The sequence below is a fragment of the Myotis brandtii genome, unplaced genomic scaffold, assembly GCF_000412655.1.
Source record: "Myotis brandtii unplaced genomic scaffold, ASM41265v1 scaffold17, whole genome shotgun sequence".
In the NCBI taxonomy this organism is placed as follows: Eukaryota; Metazoa; Chordata; class Mammalia; order Chiroptera; family Vespertilionidae; genus Myotis; species Myotis brandtii.
The window spans coordinates 10,381,842-10,398,337 of NW_005356259.1; the positions used below are offsets into that span (position 1 = coordinate 10,381,842).

A 16,496-nucleotide genomic window follows, 5' to 3' on the forward strand; every position below is an offset into this window, starting at 1 on the left:
GTTTCCTTCAGTTCCAGAAAATTTGCTTTTATTACTATTATTATTTGATCACTTTCTTCCCTCATTTCTCTTATCTCTATTTGCCAATTCCTGTTATTCAAATGTTGGACTTCTCAAATTGTTCTTTTTCTTTTCTTATCTCCTTATTTTCTTACCTCTTCTTTTCTGTTTTCTACCTCTTGGACATTTTGTTCTACTTTCTGAATGATTTTCTTGTCTTTATCTTTTAATGTTCTGAATGATTTTTAATTTGTCATATTTTTAATTGCCAATCAGCCTTTCTTGTTCTCTAGTTATTCTCTTTTTATCAATATTCTGTTCTTCCTTACCTCTCTGAGGATATTAATTACTGATTTTTTAAAAAATGTTCTTTGGTTCATTCCCCCCCCCCCCCCGTTTCCTCCTGGTGTCTTTGTTTACTCCATGTCTGGCTTTCATAGCTGTCTTCTAGTGTCCGGTTGTCCTGTTGTGTTTAAAAGTGAAACCCTAGCCCAGCCTGTGTGGCTTAGTGGTTGAGCATCGACCTATGAATCAGGAGGTCATGGTTAGATTCCTGATTAGGGCACATGCCTGGGTTGCAGGTTTGGTCCTCAGGGGGGGTTGTTCAGGAGGCAGCCAATCAATGATTCTCTCTCATCACTGATGTTTTTATCTCTCTCTCCCTTTCCCTTCCTCTCTGAAATCAATAATAATAATAATAAAAAGAGTGAGACCCTAAAAGCTCACTTGAAATTCTATAAACATGGGCAAGAATTATTGATTGGTAGAACTCACCATAGGAACCAGGTGGAGAGCCAGCCATTTGTTGGGGGACCTGATAAATAAGGAAATATCATTATCACAAGATACCCCCCTGGGGTTGTTTGGGTCTCCGGTGTAGAATCTTCCATCCTCCTGTCTTTGTCCTCACATTTCTGGTTGCACATAGTCTAAGATTGAGAGTTCCATAGGTATGTGGGCTTTCACTTAATATCCCTGATTTTAGTGCTATGCCTATCCCCTACTCCAGTCTCTTATAAGCCTGGTGTCCTCTGGGTTGGGCATTTCCACTCAATCTCTCCAAGAAGAAATCTCCAAGTTCTTTTAGGAAGCTGCTTGGGAAACATGGTCACGTGTATGTGTGGGGTGGGGAAGATGCCCCATGTCTCTGAATCCAAACTCTTAAACCAATGTCTGTCCTGAGCTTCTTGCCTGACCCCTGCCTCTCCTGGCATATGGCGTCTCCCAGTCTCTGGAGTTCTGGGGAATGATAAAATGCAGCACAGTTGATTGGCCTGGGACTGTCACTTCATTCTTTTCTGCCAGGTCAGTTACCTCTCCTCTCTCTGCTATCCACTCTCCATCTCCTATCGACTGTTGTCTTCTCCGGAGCCTCTTTCTGTATGTGGATTAGTAACTTTTATCATTACTTTATTAATTTAGTGAGGTTTTAGGAAGATAGACAAAAGTGTGTATTTTGTATGTTGGGAATCCCCCAATTTCTTTATGCTCAGTTATTGTTGTGGGTTGAATTGTGTCCCCTCAAAATTCATATGCTGAAGTCCTAACTCCCAGTACCTCAGCATGTGGACTTACTTGGAAATTGTACGTGCAGGTTAAGATGAGGTCATCCTGGAGTAGGGTGGGGCACTAATCCAATATGACCGGCGTCCTTATAAAAAGGGGAAATTTGGACACAGACATACACACAGGAAGGATGCCATGTGAAGATTGGAGTTATGCTGTCAAGCCAAGGAACAAGCAGAAATAAGGAGAGGGGCCTGGAGCAGATCCTTCCCTAGAATCCTTGTGAGGGAACCAACCCTGCCAACACCTGATCTTCGACTTCTGGCCTCAGGAACTGAGAAACAAATTTCTCACAACTCAACATGTGGAACTTTGCTATGGCAACCCCAGGAAACTAGAACACTCTTAAAGTTTTCTTTTGATGTATGTATTCTTGTAAGTCACCTCAAATCTTTTAAAAAATATATATATTATTGATTTCAGAGAGGAAGGGAGGGATAGAAACATCCATGATGAGAATCATCAATTGACTGCCTCCTGCAGGCCTCCTACTGGGGATTGAGCCCACAACCGGTGCATGTGCCCTTGTCAGGAAGAAAACCTGGGATGCTTCAGTCCACAGGCTGACGCTCTATCCACTAAGCCAAAGCAGCTAGGGCAGTCACTTCAAATCTTTTACGGAGAAAGGTAGAGAATAAATAAATAAAAATAAGATTGAGGCTTTGGTTACATTCAGTGCAGGTTCCTAAGTGTGGATTGTGACTTGTCAGAGTGTGCAGGCCGCGTGTCACCTGTGTTATAACTTAGCCCGGTTCCTGGACCTCAGTTGGCCTTCAATACATTTGAATTGTTGTTGGTGATGGTAGAATTGGTATTATAACTGTATTTGGTGGCTTTCGATTTCTTTCAAAATTTAATTCAGAGAATTGTTCGGGATTATTTCATTTAATAAACAGTTGAATCTCCGAGTCAGGCAGGCACTGGGCTAAATTCTTGCCGATGGGAAAGGGAACTTGAGACAAATATGACCAGGGTGTGGTTCTTTCTCTCAAAATGCTAGTAAGCAGCATTGCCTTCTCGTTGGTTTTGTTAAAGGCCTCACCCTCATCTTGGCCCCAGTGAGTGGTGTGAAGGGGGCCATACAGATCAGAAAACGATGGTGTATTGCTGGTTTTAATCCTTTCTCTCTAAAGGAGAAGGTCAGGTACACCTAGAAATAGAGGCTCACATGAAAAACTCCTATAGGAAACATGCTGTATGTTACCTAACAACTTGACACAGTGGTCATTTCTCAACGTTTTCTTATAACCAGCTCAGTGACTGGGACACTTTTACAGGCAGGTAACGTTGGAAGCCTGGGCTCTTCAGGGCAAAACCCTTACAAACAGCCTTATAAAGCCTTAATGCAGTGGTGATGATCTTGTTCCCACCCAGTGGGTTCCCACTCTGGGTGGCAGCCCCTGCCCACTGTGAGCAGAGGGACAGCTGGGAAGAGTTTGGTGGGCAGGAATGTGTTGACTGTGCAGCTGTGGCCATTTGCATAGGCCTGTGCTATTTATGACTCTGCATATTTGCTCAAAAAGCACCATCTCATTTTCTGAGGGCAGCTGCCCACACAGGTCTGGCTGCCCCTGGGGTTTTCCAGCAGCCTCCACGGCTGCCACCTCACTTCAGAGCATCTTCCATGCGTCCTACAGGGTGCTTCTTCTCACCGATTCAATGCGCTTTCACCTCAGCCCATTCATTCATTCAACACCTATGCCCTGAGCACCTACTAAGTGTCAGAGATTGTTCAAGGCCCTGGGAATTCTAAGACAAATGAGGTGCAAATACCTCCCTGAGAAGCTTGAGGACTGAAGGGGAAGACTGGCAGGGAATTTATCTCATGCAGGCTTTTGGCCATTGTAATATCTTCTTAAAAAAATAATTAAACATTTTTTTATTGTGATGAAATATCCATAACATAAAATTTGACATCTTAACCATTTCTTTGAGAACAAGTTCAGTGGTATTATATACATGCGCATTGCCATACAACCATCACCATTTCTTAGTTTCTAGTATCTCTTTTCTCTGTTTTCAAACCAGATCCTTTGCAGAAACCTGCCGCCCTGCAAGCTCCTTTTTGTCTTTCCGTTCATTGTCAAAGTTTACAATGCTCCTGCACCTGCCTAGTCCTTAAACGCCCTGCAGTGTGCCTTCTAGCCGAGGGGAGGGCCATCTGTGGCAGGTTCATGGGTTACTTGCCTGCTCCCCTCCCCCACCAAGCAGACCAATATCTTACCTCAGGTTTCATTGTGAGTGTGTAGCGTTTGACTCAGTAAAACACCTGTTTGTCTCCATTGATGGTGCCTGCTCTGACCCAGAAGCCCTGATTTCATCCCAGTCTTCCTTCTGTCTGAACTAGAACCCAGTCAATCCCACGCCCACGTGGTCTCTCCCCATCTCATGATAATCCATTAGGCAAGTGACATAGTTTATGTTATGGCATCTTTCATATTGATGTCTGGTAGTGTTATCTTTGTTGTTTCATAATTTGACTTTTCGTGTAGATCATGCATGGTCCTTGTTCTGAGAACTAAGAAGCAACCGCTTCCTGTTCAATCTACTAGGACTGAGATTAGTCCCCCTGCCCCCACCACCACCACCACTCTTTTTAGTTGTTTGACTAGTGTGCCAGACCTGGCCTGTAAGCCCTCAGATTCATTCCTTGCCCTTCCCTGCTTTACTCTGTGTTGCAGGAAGCTGACCCTGAAGGCTGAGTTTCCTAGGATCCTGTGTCAGCTGGTTTCTGGCTGGGTTAGGTCAATAGAAGGCACCAATGGTGACTAGATGGTGGGAAGAAGAGAGAAACCATGGTATTTCTCCTTGTTATTATCTGAATCTCTGAATCTATAGATTCTCTGCACCCTGCCCCCCCCCACCCCCCATCATGTCCTCTATGGCAGCTCCTCCATGGCCCCAGGCCCCACTGAACAGGCCTATTGTGCTTCCAGCTTCCACAGGGCATCTGGCTTCCAGATTCTATTAACACTTTCTCCTTTTGACCCTCCACTCCAGGGTGGTAGTAACTTTCTGCTGCTGCTAATGCCTCACCAACCCCTAGTAGCTACTCAGCTTTGTCTGTTTCCTGGTTGGAGACCATGGCTGATTCTCTGCACCCCTCCCTCCCTCTCTCCCTTCTTCTCTCCCTCCCCCCTTCCCTCCCTCCCTCCCTTCCTGGAAGTGGTAGAAATCATAAGGACATTGTTTTTGGATCTTGTGCCACAGATTGTCTTCCGAAGGCAGACTTCTGCTCTTTGAATCCTGCATACTTCTTTGTCTCTCTCAACACCATCGGCAAAATATGATTAAATAGATGTCTATGGGCTGGTCTGGGAACCTATCATTTTTATATTGCGTATGTGGGCACCTATACTTGAAACTCTATATTCCAAATATACAAGTAAAATTTTTGGACACAGATCATATATAAATGGCCAACTTGCTAGGATAACTACAATCACAAGTCTGTTTTTTTTTGAGAATTGTTAACTATTAAAATCAGAGAGATTGTCATGCTCTTCCTGGCCGGTTTCATTTTACCTGGGACTGATGTTGAAGGAAGTTATTGTTCATATTACGGATACAGGTTCTTTACTGCACCTATGTGTTGGGGATGAACTGGACCATGAAAGTCAAACAAAAGGCAATATTATTTCTTCAAAGGTACTTATCCCTTTTGGAAATGGTACTCATTTTTTTTTTAATGCCATTGAATTACTAGTGTCATCAGTAGCAAATCCAGCTCATGGCACCCCTTCCCTGCCATACTGGTAGTCATCTTTATGAAATGCCTCCTCCTTGGTAATACTGAATCTGTTGTGTTGCATTGCACCAACCAAAGACAAGATGAGAAATGAAACATTACCTATACCACCCTTCTACCCAGCTATAAGAGCTGCTGTTTCATTTTCTTCTGAGGATTGATTATTCTCCATCCCATGGCAATTTCGATGTCAGTCTCTGAAAAGAAGTAAAGCGATGTAATGAGAAGGAAATGATAACTTGCAATTGTTGATCTCTTCATAGACAGTGGGATGGATTACATGCTGACATAATTGCCATAAATATGGGTATGGGAGCCTGCCCATTGCAAGAGTCATCCATATGTGTCTGCCAAAACATAGTTAGGCACGATTTAAGACAGAAATATACCAATTTTAAAAAATTGATTCTTAAGGGTTATAATCAAACCCTCTGATCTATTCTTCCTATCTCCCCCAAAGGAATCCCTTCTTACCAAGTTGCCCTAGCAGTCAGTTCTGGGAAGAGACAAAGCATTCACTGTGCTATGCTGAGGTAATGCAGACCAAGGGGCAGGCATAATGCCGCCGAGGGATTTTATGAAAGGAATTGCATAGCTTGGAAAGTGAGCCAGAAACCCACACTCCAAGGTAATTTCGTAATGATCATAGCAGGAATTTCTGCGGTACTTTTGCATATGTAACTTTCATGCCTACTTTTCAGTGCTTCTGTGCATGTGGTCCATATGTTTACCCCAAAGCATGCTTGCCTCCCACTGGAACATGCTCAGAAACGAGCTGTGACACTTTCACCCTCCCAACCTAAAAGTGCCTAAATCTATTCCTCAGTATACCCACACATGTCCATTTACTTCTGTGTCACTTACTGTTCTGTTGCCATTTCACAGGAATAGGTTGAAAGTTGCCCTTAATGTGATCTTCAAGGCTCCCAGTCAAGTGCAGAAAGCCAGTGTAAAGACAGGAGGCCAATTGTTGGAAAAGGTCATCCCTGCTTTCATCAGCTGACACGTGAACCGGTGAACGGTACCATATCAATGAAAAAAAAAAAGAAAAAGCCGTGGGCAAAATCAGCTGCATCCTCAGTTCCGTATCCGGGGCAGGTTAGAGACCAGCCCTGCTGCTGGTAAGAAAGAAAGTATTTGCTTTGGCTGTAGCAGACTTTTTTTTAAAAAATAGGAGACAAATAGGTGGAACAGGAAGACATGCATGCCTTTATTGAAAGAAAATCTACTGGTTGCTGAAGTTTCGGGCTTCGTTCTTAAAGACTAACTTATCTTAATGGAAATACCACTTTTGGAGGGGTCATGAGGTCAGAATCAATGGCAGTTACTGTGTGGGTAGCGTTTGAGGGTGAACCATCTGAGAATGATGGGCTGTGAGGTTGTCCTGCTTTGCTGAGATTCTTAGACTCACACTGTGGCTGCATGGCGGTTCCTCTCAGATGCATCCCACCCTCTTGTTCATACCTCAGCCGCATCCCCTAGGGAAACTGAGAGGCCCCCCCCCCTTTGGTCACAAAGATGCCCACCAACACTTCTTTGACCCAGCAGGCTTAGCTGAAGACTTTTGGGTGGACTGGTTGCTCGGGGTTTGTTTTTTTTCCCTCTTGCATTATAGATGTCAGTGGCAGGAAGTTTACATGAGCCAGCCAAAGGAAGCCAAGTTGCAGATGTAATTTAAAACATTCGTAAAACAAACAACACATATATAGTTATATAAACAATATATAGAAACACTTGGCTCTCTACACTGGCGTTTGCAACTGAACATGATATATGTGTGAGAACCTGGGGGATGGCATTCCACGTTGTTCTTTTTTGAGTGATTTAGTTTTCCACCATTAAAGAAAAAAAAATCTATGTTTAGGTAAATAGCTGCACCCTTCACAGTACTGGCACAGCACCTGCTCATTGTTTTGCAAGAAGACCTATTCCTATTAGTCACTAGTTAAGTTAGATGATTTTGCTACCTGGGTTTTAGGCCTGGTTCTGCCACCAGGCGGTAGGTGTGTAACCTTGTCACTTAACCTTTCTTGACTTCAGTTTCCTACTTTATAACATAAAGGAATTAAAATAGATCAGTGATTCTCAAACAGTGGGCCCTGGCCTATTAGTGAAATCAATTTAGTCAGTTGTGATCAGCATTAAAAAAAAAGAGAAAATATTAGAATTCATTACGTGTTATATGACTAAATGTTGTTTCCAAACTCTTGTTTCAGTTAAGTCTATGTTTATGTAGGTATGTGTGTACAGGGTTGCAATGTAAATTTTTTTTCTTACTATGAGGTGAAGGCAAAGAAGTTGGCAGACACTGGAATAGATTGTCTCTAGAGTCAAAACTGAAGACTGCCTGAAACAGGCACTCCCAGCCATCTAGAATGCACACCAGTGTGCATCATCAAAGTGCTCAGAGCAGGGGTGGGGAACCTTTTCTCTGCCAAGGGCCATTTGGATATTTATAACATCAATCTCGGGCCATACAAAATTATCAATTTAGAAATTAGCCTGCCATTTTTGGTCAAACATTTAATTAATTCATCCCTAATGTCTTGGTAGGGCCAGACAAAATGATTTCTTGGGCCTTATGCAGCACGCGGGCCAGAGGTTCCCCACTGCTGGCTTTGATTATTGTTGAGAAATGGGAGTAAAAAAGCATGCGCTTCCAAGGACCATTTGGATATTTATAACATCAATCTCGGGCCATACAAAATTATCAATTTAAAAATTAGCCTGCCATATTTGGTCAAACATTTAATTAATTCACCCCTAATGTCTTGGTAGGGCCAGACAAAATGATTTCTTGGGTCTTATGTGGCCCGCGGGCCAGAGGTTCCCCACTGCTGGCTTTGATTATTGTTGAGAAATGGGAGTAAAAAAGCATGCGTAGCTCCCCTGGTCAGGCAGTGCCTTTAGCTTCCAGGAAAGGGGACGAGAGAGAGAGAGAGAGAGAGAGAGAGAGAACATACTCCATCACCACTGTTGGCCCAGACCAGGGAGAAAGGCATCCAGTGCTCTAATTCATCCGGACTCTGTTCGCCAAGATATTGTTGAGATTCCAGGAGCAGCTACCTCTCCCCCTTCTCACACCTCAGTTTCTCCCCTCTCCCCTTTGCTGTCTCCCTCCTTCCACAAAGAGCATGCAGGCAGGAGAAATCAAGAAGAAAGCACCAGCCCTGACCGGTTTGGCTCAGTGGATAGAGCGTCAGCTTGTGGACTCAAGGGTCCCAGGTTCAATTCCGGTCAAGGGCATGTACCTTGGTTGTGGGCACATCCCCAGTGGGGAGTGTGGAGGAGGCAGCTGATCGATGTCTCTCTCTCATCAATGTTTCTAACTCTCTATCCTTTCGCTGTCTCCCTCCTTCCACAAAGAGCATGCAGGCGGGAGAAATCAAGAAGAAAGCACCAGTGCAGTTTTCTTGTTCTCATGGCAAACCCAGAGCATAAGACCAACTCTAAAAAAGTAAGAGATCACTGAATGGCCGGCAACCTGCAGAGCATGCACTTCAAAATCAAGTGCCTGGTCTCTGAAAACGTCTTTCTCACACAAAACGTTGACCTGGTTCCAGTTATTCTGGAAGAGATTTGGTCTTTCCAGGAAAACTCACTATTATTAGCAAGCTATATCTTGCACTTGAACTAAATAGCAAAAAACTTTGTTGAAAAATCCCTCTCTTGTTTCATGGTGGAGGTGTGGGCTGAGGAGGAGGGAAAGCGAGTTTCCTCCTCTGCCCTAACTTTCTCCCTAAACTTTATGAAAATACAGTTGGTATTACCCTGTCTTTCTCTGACTCCCCAAGAGGAAGGGGTGTTCCCCCCCCCCGCTGCCCCATTTGCACAAAAGTGCCATGTGGGCGAGCAGTGGTCCTGGGTGTAAATTATCTATTGGAAAACTCTGATAGGTGCTATCATGAGATTTGTTGAAACTGTTATTTGTGGCATCAAGGAGAAAGCAACTGGATGGTGCCTGTTAAACCAAAAGAGAGCTGGGATTCCAAATGGGAGGCGCAGAACACTGGACCGTCTGGAGCTCAGCATCATGCAAAAAGCTTCCGCTACCGGTTGGAGGGCTGTCGTCATTGACTCGTGCCATCAAAATCCCATCAGTGAGTAGAAATAAACCTGAGCATCAGTGCCAACTCCAATAGTGCAACTCACATTTAAGAAGCAAGACTGAATCCAGAGCAGAGTTATCCCCGCTCTATAGGTTTGTGAAGCAGACCCTTTCCTGTGACATTGACAAATACATGGAGAAATAATATTATAAAAAGTGAATCATTCTGGAAGATTAAGTGAGGTTATAATGCATTCTCCTCCCTTTCCCTCTTCTTTCTTTTTTTATTTTTTAAATATATTTTTATTGATTTCAGAGAGGAAGGGAGAAGGAGAGAGAGACAGAAACATCAATGATGAGAGAGAATCACCGATCGGCTGCCTGCTGCACACCCCACACTGGGGATTGAGCCCACAACCTGGGCATGCGCCCCCACCTGGGATCGAACCGTGACCTCCTGGTTCATAGGTTGATGCTCAACCCCCGAGCCTCTCCAGCCGGGTTTCTTTCATTTTTTAGAAGAAACAAATTTTCTGACTTATTCAGAACCTTTTAGAAAGTACCATGTGATTCTGTGGTCAATATTTTAAAGGATTTTACTTAAAAAGGCATATGTGCTAATCATAAGATTTTTGGTGGAGGTGACTTTTCTCCAAAAACAGAATCAAATTACTTTCCGTGGTATATCAGGTTGGTGGTGGTTGTGGCATATAAAGAAAAAAAAATCATTGAGTTTGATGCTATGACTCTGTATTTTATACTCTTTAAATAAAAAGGGTGCACATATTTGTCTAACAGATTGTTTCTTTAAAAATAAATTCCACAAAGAATTTCAGGCTACGGTATATCTGAGAGCAAAAGTCTTTTTTTCCCCTATTATGTTGAGGGATGGCCTCAGCAAGTCCCTGACAGTTTTAACACCCGTTGGGTAATTTTTAAAGCATTAGAAAAGTTGTTTTCTGCAAGTTTGTTTATATCATCCTATCCTAGGCACATTTAGTCATTCATTGAGCAAATATTTATAGAATGCCTAGGATGTGTGTGTGCTGGCCTCTGGGGACACAGCAGTGAAAAACAAAGTCCCTGCCTCAGGGAGCTTACAGTTTTGGGGGTGGGGAGAGTGTGGAGAAAACATTGAGTAAACATATACCATGTCGATGGTCAGAAGAAGGGTGTGAGGGTGGGGAGCTCTGAGTGTGAGGTTTGGTGTGTTACTTCATATAGTTCTGAAGGGTGGCTATATTATTATTTTATTGCTAAAGAAGAAGAGCAAGCTCTTTGGAGCGGAGAGAAACAAGAAGGGAGAAAGCTTATAAAGGCCAAGAAATAGGCACTAGTCCAGACCTCTTAGCCCCAATGGAAATCTAAACAGGAAATGAGGCACCAGGTAGACTGAAAACCAGGAGAGGGTTCTAAGAGCTTAGTATTGGCCTCGATAGAGGTCTGTGCTATGTGGCCTTCCTGTGTCCTTGGGGTTTCTGATGTCTTCAGGCAAGAGAGGCTTCTGGGAAAATAGGCTCTTCCTCCTGGAGGAGCAGAAGGAACAGAGGGAGGGGAGGGAGCAAAACAAGAGTAAGCAGCTGGGGATGGGCAGGGCCACCGCGTTTTGTCAGATTGCAAGCAACTGGAGAGAAGTCCCTGAAAGACATCCAGCTTGGACAACTGAGCCCCGAAATCTCTCTTTCCTCTGAAAGATAATCTTCCCTCTCAAAGATAACTCCTGAGAACCTGGTGTAAAAGAGCAGTTCTCTTAGGAAGACACTGTCATTTCCACGGGACACAAAATTGAGAGACTGAAAGAGAGAGACAGAATTTCCCAGCGGTTTGTAAATGTAAGATACACCTGATGTCCTTCGATCAATATTTTTTTTAATTTAAGGGGATCCTTTTCCACTTCAGTTGGGTCTTACCTTCTTCAGACCTTGTGTGTGAGCATCCTTTGTGTACAAATAGGAAGTCACAGGATTTACATGGCTAGTCCAGCGTCTCTACTTCCTCTAGCTTAGAAGCAATGATCTTTATTGAGTATTTAGTTTAGAGCACTTTATTTTGAAAAGAATCTTTAGGAAAAATCCGTCCTATTAGTAGGTCTGCTTTAGGAGAGTCAGCAAGCAACAAGCAGGTCTGAACTGCTTTCAGGAATAAATCGTTTCTTACACTCTCCTGCTCAATTGAATGAAACAAACACACTCAACCCTAGACAGACTTGCTGGGAATAATTTTGAGTTGGGTTTCAATCTACTCCAAACCCCCCTTCTTGAGCTTGATTCTTGTGTCCGTGTAAACTCCTTGCTGGAAGTTTGGGGGTGGCTGCAGGTCTGGGCTGCGTGCTCCCTGCTTGACTTACGCTGTTTGGGTCATCAGATGACTTCTGTTGGTTTAGCTGCACAGATGATGCCACCCTGGGGTTTAGCTTTGACGCTTGACCCTCTGTGAAACCAGCCATTAGCTCAGCAAGAGGTTCATAAATGGGCAGGTCTCTTTTGCCTTATGAGACACACACATCAGCTGGTCTTCTTCCTTTAACTGATGGCATCATCTGTGATGTGACATATACCGAGCTTTTAAAATTTCCTAACTTCTTGGTGGAAGGCAGCTTACCCACTGAGAAAGAATCCTCCATGAAAGACTATATTTAGTGTCAACTATTGGATGAAGTTGATCTAATTTTCTTGTTTCTCCTCCTTCAGTTTTGATCTAATGTACTGAGCTTTACCTCAAGTTTATAAACCTGATTTAAATGGAATTTGAGCTTCTGATTTGACATCAGGATCAAATTGCACACACACACATTTATTTATACACACACATATATTCTACAATCTATATTAGGTATATGTACATATGTATTGTGTACAATATACTTCATATTCTAATATATACTAATTTAATTTCTGTACATTGTTTCTAACCAAACAATAGTTTCTTATAAAGTTTCTAATGCCTACTTTAATGCCTTTAATAATAATGTACTTGAATTTTAATATTAGTCTCTCGCTGAGCATAATGTAATACAGTGTCTTAATAGGTTGAAACAATAAAAAATTGCTATTTTTGTAGGTCAAAAGGGTCAGATATTGGCAACTGCTATGGTACAACAGATCATCCCGTAAGTACTCCTGTGCCTACAGTGTGCTTTAGGCCAGTTGCTGTGGAGATTAAAAATGAGAATGACGTCGTTTCTCCTTGGAGCCCCCAGTGTGGCACCGCAGCCTGAGCACAGGTGAAGGTGGTCCGTCCTTTAGGAGGGAGGGGCAGCCCCGGCGTGGAGGAGGGAGCCAGGCGTTCCAGGTAGTTCTGCACACTGCTGCGTGCCTAGTCGTACGCAGAACCCCACACAAAGCTCCATCCCGAGCGCCCTTGGTTTCCCAGTGCCTCCTGAGCCCAGTGGAGAGCCCTTAGTCTACATTCAAAGTACTGATCCGGCATGATTCCTTTTCCCTTCGGCTGCTGCCTCTGCTTTCCCTCTTCCTGGAATGCTCTTTCCTCTCCCTGAAAGGCAGTCAGGTGTGATGGTTACAGGTGTGGGCACTAAACTCGTCTTGTCTAGATTCAAATCCCAGTTCTCCACTTACCAGGTGTGCAACTCCTGCCAGTTTGATCTCCGTGTGCTCTCAGCGACAGTGCCAGTGCAACCTCACAGGACTGTGCTTATTAAAGAAACTATTGTTTGTAGAGCAAAGCCTGGTGCAGAGCAGAGGAAGCACACAGTAAATGTTGTTCATCATTACTTCCTCTGCGTGTCCAAATCTCGTGCATCTCTCAAGGCTCCAGGCCAGGGCCACCTTCCCCCCAACGCCTCCTCCAGGGTCCCCAGTTGCAATTCTCCTTCCTGTCTCTCTTTCCCACAGCACATCTGTAACTGTCACATGACACTTTTAATTTTCATTAGTATCTATGTCCGATACTGTGTCAGTGTAAAAATGTCCAAACCTATAGAGAATTTTTATGAAAATGTATTTGAGCCAAACGGAAGATGCACCTGGAAGTAAGATCTCAAAAGACAGAGATAAATGATTCTGAGAATAACAGTTTCAGTTTCTTTCATGCACTTGAGGTTGAGGAGCGAGCATCAGGAAGACTACAGGAAGATGTGAGACAGCAAGGCAAAGATCAGGTTACCTCTTGTGCACTTTAGAAGGAGGGGATTGAAAACCCCCATTTCAAAGGCGTGTTAACCTAGATGCACAGCAACGATGGACAGAATTTGCTTAAGGCAAAGATAAACCTGTCAGAAAAGAAGTTGTATGTCTGGGACGTGACTACCCACCATGACCTGTCCAGATAGGAATTTATGATCAGATCACCCTGTGAGGTTACTTTCCATACAATCCCTTGCTCTCGCCCACAACTGCAGAGCAGGGCTGGGGCAGACTCCATAGGTGAAGGGCGTGGTCCTGGGTGAAGCTGCCCTGCAGGAGGGTCCCAGGCCACCTGCACTTCTGACCAACGAGCTACAAACTCACGGGTTCCCACCACCTCCTCAGGTTTGATAATTTGCTAGAAGGACTCACTGAATTCAGGAAGACACTATGGTTACGATTACAGTTTTATTATAAAGGATATAAATCAGAACCAGCTAAATGAAGAGACACCCAGAGCAAGGGTCTCAAATGCCGAGTTTCTGTGTCCTCTCAGTTTGGACTCAGGATGCATCATCCTAGTCTAGGCACATTGACGTGCTCACCAACCAGGAAGCTCACCCCAGCTTTGGGTGTCCAGTCAGGGATTTTGATTGGAGTTTCATTATGCAGGCATAATTTTTGTTGTTGTTGTTGTTGTTAACATATTTTTTTTCTTAATTTTTATTTTATTTTTTTGCTAAAAGTATTACAACTATGCAGGCATGATTGATCGAAGAATTAATCATGTGGTCAGACTCAATCTACTGTCCCTCTTCCTTCGCTGGAGGTCAGGTTAATATCACCTGGATCAAAGCCCCGACCCTCTAATCACATGGTAGGTCTTTCCACCGCTAGTCATCTCGTTATCATAAATTCAGGCATCTTGTTATCATAAATTCAGGCATCTCATGATCACAAACTCGATGTGGTCCAGGCCTCTGCTGTGCAGAGCAAAGGCTTTCTTATCAGTTGGAAATTTTCAAGGGTTTGGAAAACCCCTCCCAGGAATCTAGGACAAAGACCCTGCAGGTTCTTTATTACACAACAACTGCCCTGTCTGATTCATCTTTGAATCCCCTCCGGTGTCTGGTTTTATGCTTTCTCTGCACATAATAGGCAGAGCAAGTTTATTACAGGAATAGGCCCACATGGGCTTTAGGAAGTTAAGTTTGTGTAGGATGGATTATAGAGACCAGGTGTAACTATTGTAATAGACTTGATGTCATTTCATTGACTCTTTCAATATTCCATTGATGGCAAGATTGAAGAAATATAAACCTTCAAAAAGTTAAGTCCATCCATTGCTCCCTCAACCATGAAGTCCTGCAATAATTTTCCATATGTTGAATTTATCCAAGAAAGCCCTCCGCTGGGAAGTTAAAGGTAGTTGTAAGTGTGAAGAACTTTGGCCTCTTGTTTATTTAGCTGATTAAAATAAATAGCTTGTAATATTGCAAAGAGGTACTGTACTCAATATTGCCATTAATAACGCTCTCATGATCTTTGAGATTGCTGATCATGATGATCTATTCACAATATCTGCACCTCATGATACTGGAGATTTGCTTCAAAATAATCCCGGGGGGAATGATGGGGAGTACAAATGAACTAAGACTGTTCATGAGTTAATAATTCACCTGAGTTGGGTGGGATAGTTATGAACCATGTATCTCAGCTCCTAATGTGGAAGGTGCCAAAATGATGGCTGGGTCCGGGGACACAGAGGACAAGCTGCGAGAGACTTTTGGAGGGACTGCTTCTGCCCCCGAGGGGTGTGGCTGTCAGGGAGTATGAGGTTCATTTGGAGATAAACAGAAAACAACTGTTGCACAAGCCCAGATGTAGGTGGCTGTTGCGAAGGCTAACTAGCAGAATTGCAAGTAGGCAATGAAGAATTCACTTTTATGAGTTTGACAGAAATCTAAGTGATTAGCATCAAACACAGGAGGTCCAGCATCCTGGGTCAGGATACAGAAGCCCCTACCCAGTATTCTTTTTTTAAATAAATCATTTTAAGCTAATGTTTGTACATGCAAAAACATAATCTCACATGTATGCAAGTTATGAAGCATAATAAAATGGACATGTTTGAGCCTACCGTCCAATTTAAGGACTAGGACATTGCCAGTTACATCCTCCCACTTTATTCCCTTCTGCTCACACCAATGCCCACTATCCTACATTTTCTGTTTCCTGTTTCCTCGCTTTTTATCACTTATTATGAATCCTTAAGCTGGTGTTTTGACTTTATAAAAATGGCATCATTTGTACTCTATTGAAACTTGCCCCCCCCCCAACTTAATATAATGTTTTTAAGCTTCATTCATAACCATGTGAGGAGCTGGGGTTCATTCATTTTCATGGCTGTATAACAATCCATCATGTGAATAGACCACAATTTATCCGTTCTGCAGCGGGCTGTTTTCAGTGCTTCGATGTCATTGCACACTCTTATACACATCTGGTGTCCATGTGCAGGGGTTTCTCGGGGTAGAAACACTGGACTCAGGGTATGTGAATGTTCAACTTTACACGATAAACAAACCGAGCTAATGTCAAATTATTTCCTAAAGTAGTCGTTCCAGTTTATACTCCCAGCAGCACTGGGTAAGCATTCCCATGCATTTACATCATCTCCAATTGTTTATGTTGTCAGACTTCTGAATTTTTGCCAACCCAGTGGGTATAAAATGATATCTCACTGAAGTCTTAAATTGCATTTCCTGGTTATTAATGAGGCTTAACCTCTTTACCTATGCTGATTTGCCATTTGTTTTTCTTTTCCTGTGAAATGCCTGCTTCTGCCTTGTACCCACTGCCTTTCCTTACAGGGCTGTCGTTTTCCTAATTGATTCTGTAGGTGTTTTTTTTTTAATTTTTTTTTATTGCTTAAAGTATTACAAAGAGTATTACATATGTCTCCCCCTTTCCTCCCCCCCTTGACAATCCCCCAGCCTCTCCTACCCCCCAGTGTCTTATGTCCATTGGTTATGCTTATATGCATGCATTC

General features: G+C 43.2%; 1 long non-coding RNA gene across 1 annotated transcript; it reads left to right on the forward strand.

Annotated features, from left to right (window-relative positions):
• Window positions 1–5,862: 5,862 nt before the first annotated feature.
• Window positions 5,863–6,351, forward strand: LOC106725555. Its single transcript, XR_001361446.1, has 2 exons — window positions 5,863–5,942; window positions 6,200–6,351. It is a non-coding gene; the product is annotated as an uncharacterized LOC106725555 (long non-coding RNA).
• Window positions 6,352–16,496: the final 10,145 nt, after the last annotated feature.